Source organism: Meles meles, chromosome 13 (assembly GCF_922984935.1).
Source record: "Meles meles chromosome 13, mMelMel3.1 paternal haplotype, whole genome shotgun sequence".
Lineage (NCBI taxonomy): Eukaryota > Metazoa > Chordata > Mammalia > Carnivora > Mustelidae > Meles > Meles meles.
This window is the reverse complement of record NC_060078.1, coordinates 47,075,087-47,092,353: the sequence shown is the minus strand read 5'-3', so window position 1 is coordinate 47,092,353 and position 17,267 is coordinate 47,075,087.

Below are 17,267 nucleotides of genomic sequence, written 5' to 3'. Positions count from 1 at the left end.
ACCTTGTAAGTCTCAGTTTCTTCATATATAAAATGGGGATAAATATAGTTCCTACTTCTGAGGCTATTGGGGGAGACTGGTTTCAGATAATGCACATAAAATACCAAGTGTCTGACACAGTTCTCAGTAAATGTTAGTCATTAAAAAAAAAAAAAATCACTCTGCTAATAAGGGCCAGAGTTGGAGTTTGGACCCCCAGAAGTATGGCTGAAGGACCATCCTGTTTAACTCCTACCTGTTTGGCCCCTGGCACTTGGATGTTGACCCCTGGAGACTGCCTGGACCCAGCAGAAAGCCTCGGCCAGGAGCTCTCTGTCCTGGGCACAAAGAACGTGCAAGCTGCAGGGCAGTGAAGGTGAGATTGACCAGGAGGGACAGGAAAGGGAATGGGACCTTTTTGCAGGCTGCCTACACCAACAGTAGGGGCAAGAAGCCCCTGGGGGGAGACTGCCAGCCCCTGCCCCTGCCGGCTAGTAAGGACAAACCATGCTCAGCCTGAGCAAGGGAGAATTCTGTTGACAGTGCTCTGGGTTTCTCGGGGCCCCTCTGACAGGCAGGGGAGAAATCCGACTGGAAGGGCCCCGCGATGCTGTCCGGCCGCGGACCATGGGCCGCAATGCACATTCATGGGGCCCTTCAAGAATCCCTCTAGGATCACACCAGCACGGAAACTGCCAAGAGGTGGTGCTGTCTGCATTTTACACATCTGAAGCAGAGGCACCAGGAGGCCAGAGGGAGGACGGAGTGGTCAAGAACATGGGGTCTGAAGCTTCACTGCCTAGGTTTAAGTTCTAGCTCTGCCATTGACCTCCTGACGACACGGTTAATCTACTTACCTGCTCTAACCTTCATTTCCTTTTGCATAAACTGGGGTCAGGTTGGGGTCCTGTAGGGTTGAAGGAGTTATTTAATTAAGCTCACCCATACCAAGTCAAGTGACTTTAACGTTCTTGGCAGGCAGTATGCTATTATTATTCCTATTGTACCGTGGGGGAAACTGAGGCACAAAACACCATTCAGCTAGTAAGAGCCAGAGCCAGAATGTGAACCCAGGCTGTGTAGCTGTAGGAAGAGCCTATTTAACTCCTACCCAGCTGGACCTCAGCACGTGGTCAAGCACAGGGATCATGTCTGACACTTGACATTGTTCACGGCTGCCCAGCCAGCAAGAGGTGGGCCAGCACCTGGGTGGGAGTCCCAGGTAAAACCCTGCCTGTATTTACCATCCCCTGGCGAACGGAGGTGTAGGCTGAGGGGTAGGCGCAGGGAGGTGACTCACACTTCCATCTCTTGGCTGGTGCCCAGTGGGAGCCACCGTCTCAGGTCACCAGCGGCCACCTGGGTGGCTGTGGAGTGTGAGGGGCAGCTCAGAAAGACCTGTGGCCTGCCAGATGCCCCTCCTCCAGATGGACCCCCAGGATGTCAGCAAGTAGGAGTTGGATCATGCTGCCCTCTGGCTACCAGGTCAACTACCCCAAGGTACAGTCCCTACTAAATGCGTCTCATCACTCTTCCTTCGTGTCCTTCCCCTCCTGTTATAAGGTGAACCCCGATGCCTCCAGCCCCTCTTGTGTCTCCCACAAGCTCAATGCTGTCAGATTCCTCTGCTTCAAGGAGCAGAAGACACAGGTGCACTGCGGCAGTACGCAGACATGCTGGTGGAGAGTTGTGGTTGCCGGTAAGACAGGCATGGGTGGCAGTTCTTCCTGGGGCCTCGCCCCGGCACAAACTTGGCCCCATGGAGCAAGAAGCTGGGAGGGGAAGAATAAATCCACTTGGAAGCTCAGAGCATCAGATCTGGTCTAAGGATGCGTCGAACTCCCTTTGTGATTGATGAGGCACAGATGCTCCCTAGGCTTCGGTTTCTCCATCTGCAAAGTGATGCTGACTCTTGATTGACCTCACAGGCTGAGCGGAGGACTTGGGAATGGCACTGGCTGGGGAGGAAAGGGTGGCTGGCTCCATTCTGCGGGGGGCTCTTACTGCTCGTGTCATCCTCTCCAGCAGGGTCATTTGCTGCTGGGTCCCTGGGGACCACACAGGCTGGGCACAGAGTCAGCCCTTGATAGTACTGAATCAATAATAAATGAACTGGAAGCTTCTGTAGTCATTCTTCTCACAAGGCCATGTCTGGAAGAAGCAGGAGGAAGAGTTTCATGTCTTCCATCTCCCCCACAGCTTGGGTCTTGAGTCTCAGTTTGGGGCTTTCCCCTCTCCCAGCTGTCTGGACGGTGGATGGTCAAGCAGTCAGCCATAGGAGGTGGCTGAGCAGTGGTGTTGATCAACCTTAGGGAGGTAGGTTCCTGGCATACCTGCGACCTTGCATAGCCAGTGAGCCAGGGGACCTGCATCCCCATGCAGCTGAGACACTGTGGTAAAGCAGAAGGTGTCTCTAATCCTCACTCTTCTCCTTCACGCACCCACCTGGATTCCAGGTAAGATGACCAGAGGTGTAACGAAATCAGAACAAGAACTTTGCCTTGCTAGTAAACTACCACAGATCTCACCCCCACCCCCCCACCCCCCCACCCCCCCCACCCCCCCAGCCCCCACCCCACTCAGTCCTGCCTGCAGGGCCCACTGGAAAGCCAGCGTTCCAGCCCTGGCTGCTTTCCTGCCAGTCCATCCTGACGGGGTTGGAGGCAACTTGCGGTGCCTCACCCTGGCCCAGCTCGGTCTGTCCCTCCCCAGTCCTGTGCTTTTACCCTTCTGCCCTGCTTTCTGTGAGTCTGGGGCCAACCACCAGTATCCCTGAGCCCCCATCCCAAACAGAAGCTTCATGATCCTGCAGCGAAAGCTTAGCTGCTAGAAAGGGAGTCTTGGGGCACACTGGCCATTTGCAGAACACGATGGGCACGGACCTCCCGAGCCTGCTGCTGCTTCATCCCACTGGTACCAGGACAGTGGGACACCTCTGGGCGTGTCTCGGCCCCTCTGGCTTGGTCCAGATATTCAACAGTTTAGATGGCAGGACTCATACCACCTTCTGTCTTCAAATAATTCCCTGGCCATGGTTGGAAGCCAGACAAGCCCCCGACTTGCCTCAGTGCCCTTTCAAGGTTTTGTGTGCTCTGGACCAGTGGAGGGTTGCCCCTGGAAATCCTGTGTGAGGGGGCCTGCCCTTTCCTCCAGGACTCCAGCTCCAGGACCTGGTGTGGCTCTGGAGATCCCAGTGTTCCCTGAGGCCTCAGCTGTTTCCACAGTTCCCCCAGCTCCTCTACAGCTGGCGCCCCCACACCCGCACCCAGATCTCACCTTTGAACACTGCCTTGTGGGATGGCAAGAACAAAAAGGGGGCCCCACTCTTCCATTTGCTGACGGGCCGCGGGGTGGAGAGAAATCTTTCTGTGAGCACACAGCGAGGACCAGCCGTCATCACGCAGAGTGCTTCCAGGGCTCCTTGCTGTCCTTTTTCTGGATGTTTCCTGTCCCCTTAATTCTCTCACAGAGCAGTTGTTTAGGATTGTGAGTGGACACACTGCCTGCCACTGGCTCATGATAAACGAAGAAAAATGTTTGCAAAGTGGATACCGAGCAGAAGAGTAAAATCTTAATTGCATCTAGAGTTCTTACAAATCATTAACCCTCCAGGACAAATTATGAACCCTCCAACAGAAAAACAGGCACCTATGAGAAGACCCCCTATAAAAAGAACCCCCAAAGAAATATAATAGAATATAAGCGATATGGGTATGGTAAATTGTTTAACCCCATAAAATGATTAAAAGAGAGAGAGAGAGAGAGGGACGTCTGGGTAGCTCAGTCAGCTGAGCGTCTGGCTTCCGCTCAGGTCATGACTCCAGGGTCCTGGGATCGATCCCTGCATCAGGCTCCCTGCTCACCGCGGAGTCTGCTTCTCCCTCTGCCTGCAGCTCCCCCTACTTGTGCTCTCTCTCTCTCCCTGACAAACAAATAAAATCTTTTAAAAAAGAGAGAGAGAGAACACAGAAAAAGATGTCTTTTGTGTGTGGCTTGTCAGACTGTCAAAAATTATTTTGAGAGTTGCCTGCTGCCTCCCTGAGTATGGGGAACACGCTCAGGCACCCGGCCCAGGGTGAACTTCCCTTGTCCCCATGGTCCCGGTGTTCCTGGTCGCTCTCCATGAGGGCGGACATTCCGCTGGGTTGGCGGGCTCAGAGCCAAAGGCAGAGAGGGATGAATAAGTGATGGGTTTCTGGGCACAGGGAGGCGGTCGGGATTACAGTAAATGAAATCGGAGCAGCAAGGCCCTCACTCCCCAGCAGCTCGGTACCGGCGCCTGCTCTAAATGATCTCCTTTCATGCACCCTCGCCATGGTTTCATTATGGCCCATTAAACAGCAATAATTAAAACAAAATATATTGGATTTGTTTATCTTGGACTTCATAAAGCTCTGAGGTTTGCCATGGTAGTGGTGCAGAGCTAGGTCTGTGAGGGCTTATCATTAGCAGGATAATTAAGGAGAAGAAGGTACATTTCTCGGGGGCAACAAACTTCTGGTGGTGGAGAGTTCTGCCTGCGGTGGCCGAGTGGCCCAGGAGCTGCCGGCAGCTGGTCCAGCCTGGGGATGAGCGGTGTTTGTTCAGTCAGCAAAACGCTGTGTGCCCGGTACTGTGCCAAAGGCTGGCGGTGCCATTAAGCTCTCGAGCTCGCAGGGAGAAGACATAAAGCACGTGCCATTAAAACTTGTGAGAAGAGGTTGATGGCTAAAGAAGGAAATTAAAGCGGGAGATGGGCAGAGAGTTGGGGAGAATGGGGTGGAGGGGCTCTGGTGGCCCTGGACATCTCTTGAAGAGATGACTTTGAGTTGAAGATGGATGAAGTGTGGTTCAGAGTCTGAAGTCTTCCCACACAGAGAGAAGGGCAACGACAAGGGCGGGAAGACGGCTGGCCAGGCTGGGGCTCGGAGGGTTTTGGGAAGGGCTCTGCTGATGGACCAGGAAGCTGACTCAGGACTCTTTCCTCCCTGAGAGGAAGGAGCTACCCTCCTCTGCGGTTTGGTGCCACCTGATGGCCACTGTTAGCTCTGGCTGACATGGACGGGCGATTCTGGGTTGGGGGGCTCCATGTGACTTCAGGACAGCAGTCACTTCAGAAGTCGCCCAGTTGCTTGGTAACTCTTTCTCAAGGAAAGCAGAAACCTGAGAAAATTGGGCTGGAAGAACTGGGCATGCAGAGACCTTCCCCATCGCTTCTCTGCTTCCCAAGGTGGGCTGCCAGGATTTCCTCCACCCTCCTTCCTTCCACTTCCCCAGTCTTCTTTTGGGGTACCAGGAGCTAATCTGACTTTAGATTTTCGTAGAGTTTGCTGTGCTGACCAGTGACCCAGGATGTAGGGGTGTAAATAGAGAGCCCCATCTGCTGGTGGCAGCCCCTCTAAGACCCACCAGAGTTGTGCAGTGGATTTAGGGGAGGTCCTCAGGACCACTGCTGGATGAACATGTCTTGGGGAGAAATGGGACGGTGGCCTGGGATCTGGACTCCCCTGGTATTTGATCTTGTAAATATTTCTCGCCCCAGCCCTGGGAAAAAAAGCTCTAACTTCCTGCCTGTTCCAGGACCTGCCTCTCCAGCATTCCTGCCCACATCCCACTGTCCTTTTGCCTAAGGTTTCCTGCTTGTGACCTCTGCCTCCAACCAGCCTCTTTACCTAAGAGCCTGTCCAGGGGATCAGGGGCTCCATCCAGACTTCCATCCTTTGGCCTAGAACTTTTCACCAGGAGTTCCTGACATTCCAGACTGCCCTTGAGACCATGTGGGCCTCCAACTTCACCACCCCCATCTAGAGGGGGGTTGATGGATGTGGTTTTCAGTTGGGGGCTATGCTCACTGATGTTTACCACCCATGTAGGCTGGTCCCCTTTTAAAGGATGGAGACCTGAAGTGTGCTCAAGGTCGAAGGGAAGCCAGAAAGAAAATATTTATGAGTATGACCTTTTGCAGAAATGGGAAAAAGTAAGAATGGCTCTTATGAAATTTAAATACGCTTATTCTTTGATTGAAATAGTTTGTCTACTGAAAATTTATCATGGGTGTGGATATCCTGTAATAGTCCCCAAAGTAAAATAGTAGCAGTAATGGACAGTTGTCCCCCAATATCTTATGCCCCATAAGGATAGAACCCGTGATATTTATGTGTCACATAGACGTCAAGATAAGAACTGTTTCTAAGTCTCCAATCAGCAGGGTGTGGCCACAGTTCTGGCCAATGGGTTAGGAGCAGAGGTAACAGGTGCAATCTGTAGGCCCTGGGCCTCCAGTGAAGGCTGTGTTATCTGCTCTCCTTTTCCACCCTCCCTGGCGGCGACACTGCTGATGTGGGGAGGGGTCCTCCTCGGCCATGCGGACAAAGGCCACACCAAAGTGACAGTGGAGAATGCAGATTAAGGGAAGTCTTGCTTACCTCCTGGAGCACAGCCACTATACCAGACTGTCTGTCCACATGGAAGGGAAATAAACTCTTGTTTCAGCCACTATTTTGGGTTTCTATTACAGCACCTGTACATAAGTCCTAGCTACATATAGAACCTCAAAGAATATTGTGAAACATACAGTGACATGGAAAGACAATAGATCGCTAAGTGAGTAAGAAACTAAAAAACCAGATAATGGTATGTGAAACATACAGTGACATGGAAAGACAATAGATCGCTAAGTGAGTAAGAAACTAAAAAACCAGATAATGGTATGTGAAACATACAGTGACATGGAAAGACAATAGATCGCTAAGTGAGTAAGAAACTAAAAAACCAGATAATGGTATGTGAAACATACAGTGACATGGAAAGACAATAGATTGCTAAGTGAGTAAGAAACTAAAAAACCAGATAATGGTATGATCCCATTTTTTTTTCTTTAAAAAGTATGCATACAGGAAATCCAGGTAAAATATCACAAGCTATAGAATAACATATTAATAATGGTTATGCTTATGTTGTGTGATTATTGATGGTTTGGGTTTATTGTCTTATGTGCTATTTAGAAAGCATTTTAACATTTAATTTATTGATGGATTGATTTTTTCCCTTTAGACAACTTTTTCTGAAGAATACAGTAAAAGGCAAGTTAGCCATAAGCCCGCTATTTAAAAAAAAAAAAAATCTATCCAGGGGCTGTAAATTCAGATGCCTTCAGAGGTCAGACAGAAATCATCACTGTGTGAAGGGGTGAGATGCTACGAAGGGGCAGGGTCTGGACCTTGGCCAGTTGGATTCCGTACAGTTGTTTTCACATTTTAAATAATATAAAATGTAATATAAAATAAAGCCAATATCAATTCTGGTCAAACACAGAAACTCTTCCAGTGATAGCAGGTAGCAACCTCTGCATTAAGTAAGACATGAGGGTTCCCCTCCCCTAAACTCATTCTCCATTCCCATCTCCCTCGCCTCACCACTCATTGCAGCCGAGAGGGGAGGAGATAGGCATCCCTTCCTTGGGAAGGGCAGGGTTCAGCCTCGGCATTGCCAGGGGGAGGCAGGACTTGGGGCGGGGGGCAGGAGGTGGGGGCAAAGTCAGGCTTGCTGGGATCTTGGCACAAGAGCGGGAGGGGAAGGTTGTGACTCGCTCCCCTCCCCCCCCTTTAGCTTAATGAGAGGGAGACCATGTGAGCTGCCATCACCACATTCACAAGGAGCTTTACCACTTCATAAATGACTTCTTCTGTGATGGAATCATTTTCTTTTGCAGACGAGAACACGGATGTTCAAAAAGTGAACAAAAGATGAACAAAAAGTGAGACAGGTGACTCAAGAGCTGGAAAGTAACAACAGGGGTTTTGGACACAGAATGCCGTGTCCCTTCTACTACTTCAGGCGGCAGGGTGTGGAGACGGAAGGCTCTAGCAGCAGGGGTGTGAGTGAAGGTTGGCAACACAGCCTAGGAGAGCGCTCCCATACCATCGTAGCCGCTCCTGCAAGACTGGACAACGCATCCGCCTTGCTCTGCAAACTGTGAGTCACTTCTGACCACCTTGGAGGTGACCGCTGGGACTGCTGAGAGGTTTGCAGCATCATCTGGTAAGAGATATGAGAGAGATAAGACGATTGATTGGCTCTTGATTCATGTACTTATTTATGCTCCAACTTGTCCCAGAGAGCATCGAAGGACATAAGACTGCACTGCAGGGAGAGGCATTGATCGCCAAATGTCTGTTCATGTCTCTGCCCTCTAGACTTGAGCCCACAGATCTTGCCTTATTCATTTATGCACCCAACAGATCTTTCCTGCCTGTCTGCTGGGTGCCAGGCATTGGGCTAAGTGCTTAGGATATCATGATGAGCCCACACTGACCTGCTCTCTACCTTCACAGCATCTACTTGATTACTATATTACTATTACTCTATTAGCAAATAAAACAACAACAACCACCACCACATATATCATATTAAAAGTTTTTAAGAATGGTGAAAGAAAAGACATTTATTTTCTCTCGTTCCTAGCATCAGGCTGACACAAGCATGGATTTCAGTGAGCATCTGTTGGAGGAGAACAGAAATGTTCGGCTACAGGAGGGACACTGGGAGGTGAAGGACTGTGCTGGGGACCACCGCCTTCCCAGCAAAGGGGATGCCCATCTGTCTCTGCGCCAGCTGCCTTTCTGCAGCTGCCTGAGCTCATTCCTCCTGGCTGGGACTTCCTGGGTTGAGCCGTTGGGGATGGCGGGGGCAGTTATAGACACCTGGGGTCCTTTTCAGGGGTGCAGCCTGTCTCCTGGAGACCTGGCTTTGGCAAGCTCTGCTATAGAGCTTATGAGAGGCTTTCTTGACATGCTAGTCTCCTAGGTCTCTGGGGTCTTGTTTACAGGTGCCTTCCCTGAAGGCTACTAGGCATAAAACTAGTGCTCTACAGTTATTTGTGGGATGAATGAAGAAATGAGTGACTAGACAGGTAAACAGGGAAAGGTCCTAGTGTGTCAGTGTGTGGTGCTGAGCTTTGCCCCTTACCTGGTTGGCCTTCGGGGCACTGTGGGCTACACTGGTCCTGAGGCTGAGATGTGGAAACTGCCGGCACCAGCCTTGCTCAGACATCGGTCAATTTCATTCAATAAATATTTATGTTGGGATTTAAATATACCCTGAGAGCCTGCAGTTGGATGAAACTGAGGCCGGCAAGAGAAAAGGGAGGCAGTGAGTGTCTTATTAGTGTGTGCAGAGAAGTGCACCGACATGCATACACATGGCCTGGCCGTGCTAGGCAAGGTGATGGCAAACCAAGTCACAAAGAGAGAACCAGACAGCACAAACGGAACTGTGGGGCGGGCAGGTTGGGGGACCAGCGTCCTGGAGGCCTGGGTTCTGATCGTGGATAGACGTGGGCTGGTCGAAGGGAAGAGGTAGGGTCCGACGAATCCAGGTTTGCAAAGGTATCACAGAAAAGTTACAATTATGAGGTACCTACTTTGTGTGTGGGGGGGTGGTGGAAAGTGGAGAAGAAGCTGCGGATGGCTGGGACGGATAACTGCAGCATAGACCCGGTCAATCCCACTTTGTAGACGAGGATGGGGGGCTTAGGAAGAAGCCAGATTTGACACCCAGACCACCTGATCAAAAACCCACTCCCCTCCCACTGGAGGTGTTTACATAATTCAAATCTTTTAGAAACTGGAAGGTTTACATTGTGTTTACTAATCATTCATGTAACTAACATTTCATTTCTTTGATATTACACTGCAGAATTACATTCTGCACATTTTTTGAGCACTTAGCATGGGCAATTGACTGTGTGTTTTGTTTCCAGAGAAGCCTGTCTTTTTAAAGAGAATGTAGTGACCAGTGCTGGGGCTTGGGCTGTGAGGGTGGCCTCCAGTCGTGTTTCTGCTGGTTGCTACCTGCATGTTGTTCCCTCTCTGCTCCCACTCTTCTCCTTCTACAGCTCTGTTATTCATTCTTATGGGGGAATTGTTTTGCATCAAAGAGCTGACCTTGAAAGTTATTTTTCCTAGGTTTATTGGTGAGATAATGTAGCCTTGGAGACTGAGATCGTTCTTCTATTTTTGGCTGGATCTTATTTGAGATTTCCTTGGATTGGTTTCATTTTCTTGTTTGCAATTCATTATTCCATTTTTAATAATAGTAAGCTAGGCTTACCAACCAAATGTTTATTAAATGATTTTGCTCCAAGCCAGGAACTCCAGGACATCCATCAAAATAGTCTTGGATGTTGGGATCTTAGAAATTGAAACGGTAGGTGCACCTGTAGGACATATCCCAGACAGATGTGTGATCTAGTCCCCCAGGGTTCTCACTGCAGCTGGAACTGGGAAACAGGGGGCTGGAGGCTGATGCTGAGGTTTCGCAAGACTTCTGGGTCCCCTGAGGACAGAGGGGAGACTATCTGTGGGTCTGGGGGAAGGAGGGCTTTTCTCCATCGGAAGCTGCATGAGGATACATGAATATGAGGATCCTTCCCCCAGAGAGAGTTAGAGTTAGAGTTAGGGTTAGGGTTAGGGTTAGGGTTAGGGGGTAACAGAGCTGCCCTTCCAGAAAGGTTTCTAGGGCAGGGGAAAGAAGCCCCAGGTAATCCAGTGGCTTTTCCTGTGGTACCAGATAGTGCTAGATTCCTTTCTTCCTACTATCTCCTTTCTTCCTACTATCTTCCTAGCCAGAATCTCTGGGGCCTGGCTCCCAAAGCCAAAAGTTCCTGTTTGTGTTGTCTGTGCCTAGCACAGAATAAATGCTAGATATAGGCTTGTCAAATTGGACTGAAACTCTGGAACTAAGAGGCTATGGACTTTGTGTCCCCTCCCATCCTAACACTCGACAAGAAGTCATCATCAGTCTGAAAATCATGATAGACTCATGCAGAATTTATGTGAGGGGTAAGAAGTCAGATGCCTACAGGATCCAGGTGGGCCACACAAACGCAAAAAGTGACATGGAGGACATGTGGAAGAGTAGGGAGTGTGGCTAAGCAGGGTTGACATGTTCAGTCTAAGACAATCCGCTGGAATTTCTTTTTTTTTTTTTTTTAAGATTTATTTATTTATTTGACAGACAGAGATCACAAATTAGGCAGAGAGGCAGGCAGAGGGAGAGGGGGAAACAGGCTTCTCGCCAAACAGAGAGCCTGATGCGGGGCTCCATCCCAGAACCCTGAGACCACAACCTGAGCTAAAGGCAGAGGCTTAACCCACTGAGCTACCCAGGCGCCCTCCACTGGAATTTCTAAAAAAATTTCTGTTGGCCAATTAAATTCCCTTGATCCAGTTTAAAGGCCCTTGGCTTAAGTTTTCTAGTCAAATAGCTTTGTACTGAGTGCAACTCAACAAACCTGACAATGAGACATGAAGAAGGAAAAAATACAAGGAAGCAAGCATGGCTGACTGCCAGGTAGGTAGGACGGGGAGCTGCAGATAAGCTCTCCCCAGGGTGGTGCTTTTTGGCCCAACGTGGGCCCATCCTGGAGACAGCTAGAGAAGGCATGTGCCATCTTTAAGTACTCAAAGCAGCACCGGCGAGCCCCTCTCCAAGCACGTGTCCCCTAGTGGGCTATAAGGAGTGGCAGGGCAATAACAATAATCATAGCTGGTGTTTACTGAGTGCTTACTACGTGCTGGGCATTGTTTTCAGCACTATTTTCCCTTTTTATTAAAAAAAATAGACTTTATTTTTTGGAGCAGTTTTCAGTGCACAGCCAAACTGAGCGGGAAGTATAGAGAGTTCCCATCTACTCCTTGCCCTACACGTGCACAGCCTCCCAACTATCAACACCCCTCACCAGAGCTGTGCGTTGACACATCACAATCATCCAGAGCCTATAGTCTGTATTAGGTTTCCTTGCTGGTGTTGATCATTCGATGGGTTTTGACAAAAGTATAATGGCATGTACCCACCGCTGTAGTATCACTCAGGATAGTTTCACTGTCCTGAACATCATCTAGCACTGTTTTGAACCCCCTCACCAGCACATGATGTAGACATTTTCAAAGTCCTTTCTCAGAGGAAGTCAAGGAGTTCCTGCCTTCTCAAGTGCTCCCTGTTTATGAAGCTAGTATGCAGGACTCTGCAGGGACCCCATAGGTGGTGGGGCTGAGTCAGGTACAGTGCTTTGTTACCTTGGGAGGATTAGACCACTTTGAGCTGAGCAGAAAGACTCCCTGGGAACCACATGGGAGTACACTTGGTCCTGTGGCCATCGCGGATGAAGCTATTGAAGTTGGCTTGCATTTTAGTGGCTGCTATTACTTTTACATGACAGTAAAACTAATGAATGATAGGAAATTTCCAAGATAATAAAATGCATATTTATCCCTTGTTGTATATATATATTTTTTCTGTTCATAGTTCCCTGTTCATCTGGAATTTCAATTAGCTGCTGTTCCCCGCGCACCCTCCCCCACATATCCTATCATGTTTAGCTAACTCAAGTGTTCTTGGCAATTTCCAAAACTACAAAATGACACTAGATTAGCTGACAAGTAGAGAATATGTGATGTCCATACTGAGCACGCTTATGCTTCACGTTCTGCCTTGGGAGCGCTGGGTGACCACCGGGGATTACACCAGGGAAGCTTTAAAAAAATTTAATAATAAAACAACATTACAAATCACCCAGACCCTCCCAAATCACATAGTTAGGAATTCAGTGTGGTTTTTCCCCCTCCCTGAAAATAGAGATATTGTTATGGTTTTAAACCATGTTTACTGAGATTGTTTCTGCTAAACCAAATTTAAAAGGAAGGTTGGGAAAAAAAAATAAAAGGAAGGTTGGGGAAAATCTCTTCTGAGCATAACTGAGATGTCAAATCCAACTTATGTTCATGTATCCAGCTCAGAAGATGTTGACAGTGGCATCTTGAAGTGTTTCTCCAGTTTCCCCAAAACAGAACAATGGTAAGAAATGAGTACCATGTGTGATGGTTGAGACATAACCTGGAGACTCAAATCTCTGCATTTTTAAGGATTTGGGATTCTTTTCAGGAATCAATTTAAAATAACTCATAATTCAAATGAAAGACAATTTAGGGCTTTCAGGTATAGATGCTCTAATTTCCAACATTTTATTGCTGCTCTCAGTGTTTTTGAGATGACAGTTTTCCCTTCACAGAACAAGCTTAAAATTAGAAAAATCAAACACCCATTAGAGAAAGCAGATTTACTCTGCTATTAATTGATGTAAAGATGTAAAATTTCCATCACCCAGGTGGGAGCCTAGCACATCCCCTGCAGACATTTTCAGGGGGCAGTGGGTCAGCAGCAGCCCACTCAGCCTAAAGGGGAGCTGTCTGCTTTTAGAAGTGGAGGCTTGAATTTTCAGTGGTAGAGACGCACTGGGAAGGGGGGCGTGGAAACCACATCTGCACACACATCTTAGGGAGTGTGTGACACTCTCTTCCCACTTTGTTTTATTTTTTAAAAAGTGAACAACCTTGAAAGTTGAGCAATCCACCCTATTCTGGCTTCTCTGTGCTCTGCTGGACAGGAGTAGCTCGCCTGTTTATTAACCAGAAAATGACTCAGAAAGAAGGGAGACTCTGTGGCTGCTGTGAATTAAATAGGGAGAAGAAGGAGCGTTGAGGACCAACCACAGAATTGTCTCCTTCCAGAGGCTGGAAGCAACCCAGGTGGGGGTGGGGAGGGCCAGCTTTGTAAGAATCTGTTGAAATATGACCCATGGTTTTAACTTTAAATAAGCATTTCTGTCCTAATAGAAGCCCCATCTAATGTCTCCTGCAGCTTTGATTTTGGAACACGTCACATTCCTCATTAAAGCAATCACTGTTAAAACATAAAGCAACACAGGATTTATTTCTTCATTAAACTGATGATCCGTATATGAAGCCAATTAACATTATGAGTCTGGTGAACATCAAGTGTAAAGAGGTTAGAGAAAATTAAAAGCAGTCACCTTGGTCTTTAGATAAAGAAAGTACACTTTTAGGTTGTAAATTATCAGAGTGTCCAAGCGGTACAGATCGGTGAATTTGGTTAATTGAAAAATACATTTTACCGCACAAGAATTAAGGAAAAATAACCTTTTCGTTTGGAACGCCCTTTTTGGTGGGGGAGGGGGACCGTAGCGAATACATATTAGTCACCTTTGGAGGCCGAGTGTCGGAGACAATCGGAATCAAAAAGGGGGCTCGTGTCATCAAAGTTTGCAGTAGGCTTTCGTTTCTACCTTGCTTGGCTGTTTGTTTATTCGCTGTTCTGCCAACAGAAAGGAGCCGGTCTCGCGGCTCAGGAGAGGGAAGTTGGGCGAGGCGAGGCGGACGGTCCCGAGCTGACTACAAGTCCCGCGCGAGGTGGGTGTTTTCCGGGAGTCTGGCTAGTTGTCCCTCCACGGGGACAGCCAGGCTCACGTCTGGGACGCTCGTAAGGCTAGGGTCAGGCGGCGACTCGCTGCCGGCCGCTTCCCGGCTGGAGCGGCGGGGCAGGAGCAGCGCGTGGGGCTGCGGCGCCTAGAGTTCTGTCCTTCTCTGAGCGCGGAGAGCGCGTTCCAAGTTAACTTCCTCAGGTTTGACTCAGGAGAGGATTGGGATCAGTCCCCCGAAGCCTGGGATCGGGCAGGGCGGGTCCCACTGCTGCGTAGCCCAGAGCCCGGGGGGCCTTGGGGACTCGCCTCTTTTCCCTCCGCAGCCCTGAAGGGTCCGGTGCCGCTGTCCAGGGTTCTGACTGGCCCGTAGGCGCGGGGAATGTGCTGCCGCAGATCCAGGATGAGCGTGTCCAGTTCCGGGGACATCTCTGAGACTTCATGGGAATCTGCTCCGGCGGATGTGAGGGATGGAGAGCTGAGACTGGGGCTCGGACTTCGTTAGCTTTTGGGGCCAATGCGGTGCCCCGGGCGCCTGGTGCTGCGGGTTCCCGCACAGATACCCTGGTGCGACTGGAGCATCTTGGCCAAGCCCTCCGGGATACCTTCCTCAATTCGCCTGACAAGCACCCGCTCTTGGAGCGCACAGGGTGCGCAGGCGGGAAGCTGCCGCCTAGGGCAGATGGGAACCTGAGGGAGATTTGGCAGACCCGGGCACGCCAGGGTAGCCTCAGGCTCTTTGAAATAGCTACAGAGGGTAGGGCCCTCTGAGTGACATAGGGAGGGACACAGATAGCGCGCGGAGCCTCTTGGCCTGGGTTGACACAGGGTTCGCACTTGGGGCTCCAGCTCTCTCTGGATGAAGTGGAAACGCGCTCTCTGCTGCCTGACCAGCACCTCCTGCTACCGCACGGGCCTCCTAGAACTGCAGGCGTGTTCCCTGGGGCTCGCCCGGGACTGGCGGAGTCGGTGACCCTGGAGGAACTGGCGGTGCGGGCTCTCTCCGCCTTGAACTGAGCCAGAGTTTCCAGCGGTTTCTTCCCTGTGTTGCGGCCGACTCCTCGCGCGGGGACTGGCTGAGCCCAGGAAGGACAGCTGAAGTGCCCAGGGCCCTAACTTGCCTCTGCTGGAGCAGTGCCCCGTCTTCCGTCTTCCTCTCACTGGTTTCCGGAGGGGTGTCCATCGGCCGCCCAGTTCCCCCGCACTCTGCCCTTCAGCTCCACAAGCCTAGCTGGCGGCGGTGTCCACGTGTGGGCCCGCCAGGCCTTTTGTTTCCAACACGCTGTGTCTTTAAGATCAAGGCTGGATCCCAGGCGGTGCAGGGACGCGACCCACCGCCTCGCCAGGGCTCCCGAACGCAGCATTAGAATGTTTATAAAATATTCAATTTATGCAGTCTGTCCAAGAAGCCATCGTCCCAAAATAAAATCAGCAGTCTAGACGGAACACAGACACCAGAACTTATCAACAGTTGTCTGACTTGCATCTTCTGATGCATCTTGAGTGGGTCATAATACCAACTTTATTTTCAGTGGTGCATAAATTAATTACACGCATTTAATAACCAAAATATCATTATATTCCCCCTTTAATATCATAAAGGCTTTCCGCCAGGGAAGCACTTAATAGTGCAGGGGGCCGTAACGGGCTATTATCCTGGTGTAATGCTATTACAGAACCAATTATGCGCCATTAGACTTGCTTTTTTTTGCAGTTTATGTGATTTGATCCAATCCCGCGCCCCTGACTTGAAAATTTCAGCCCGGTACTTTAGAGTTTAATTTTCACCCAGGCAGAGGGAAGGGCGGTCTCTCTCCGCTGAGTGTCTGCCTCGGATGCATTTTAAAAGTAATTGCGAAGGGTCCCACCGCATATCATTTGCATTGAGAAACGAACATAAATTCAGGGACCCCTTGCTGAGAACAAAATCAAACTTTCCTTTTGTACGGTCGCCTGGAAAGGGAAGCCGTGTGCAAAGAGTCCCCCCAAAAACCCATCCGCTGGCTACAATTAGCAGCGCTTTGTCAAATCGCAGCCTGGGAGACGCGGGGCCTCTGACAAGGGCGAGCCCAAATCCAGGCTTTCACGGAGAGAGAAGGTTTGAGTCAGATGGGACGAGGGGTTGGTGTGGGTGGCGTGTTGAAAAAATAACGCCTTATTTGGGGGGTGGTGGCAATAGTGGTTGTTTCTATCCTCTTTTAAAAGAAGAAAAACATTTCTGATGTTTGCTGAGAAATGATGGATTTTTTTTTTTTACACCACGTGGGCCATTTGTAAGGCCCAATAGACCTATCCAAGTTACTCGCTGTAGACAGCGCTGGAAATAATCAGATTAAGGCCAATTATGCGTGAGATTATAAAGGCGAGTGCTGAGCGGCGGTGCGCGCTGTAGACAGACAGCAAGACATCTGGCCACTTCCCGAGTCACTTTCTGGTCCTGCGGGCGCCAGCCGCGCCGCGCCCCGCCCGCTTCCAGCCGATCCCGGCGTGAGGACCTGAGGCGGTCACGCTCCGGCATTCCTCGTACGCAGCCCGCCGAGGTACGCGCGGCTCCCGACCCACTCACCCGGCCCCGCGCGCCCGGCCTTCGGGCTCCGCTGCCTTCCCGGCCCCAGGCTGCCGCTCGCACAGATGGCCTGGCGCGCTCGCTGGACCCGGCTGCGGCGGCCTGGGTGCTGGGCTTGCGGCGGGGACCCCAGAGAGCCGGGAGCCAGATTGCCCGGGTTTGCTGTTGGGGCCAAGGTGGGGGCATCGCTATCTGGGAGGTGGACCCGAAGGGCTGTTCCACGGGGACCGGGCTTGAGACGGCGTTGCCCTGTCGCCTCCAGTCCCCACAGTGGGTTTAAGGCATGGGGGGGGTGGCTTCCGGGAGGAGGGCGCCCAGTGCTCACGAGGGCCAGTCTGGGGCGCGGGCAGAGGGAGACTTAGGTTCTATCGCTGTTTGCTTTGCAGCCAGGCCGGAGCTACGCGCGCCTTGTCGGTCCAGCGGGCACCCTCCCCAGGCCCCGCCGTCCAGCTGACCCGGCCGTCGGCG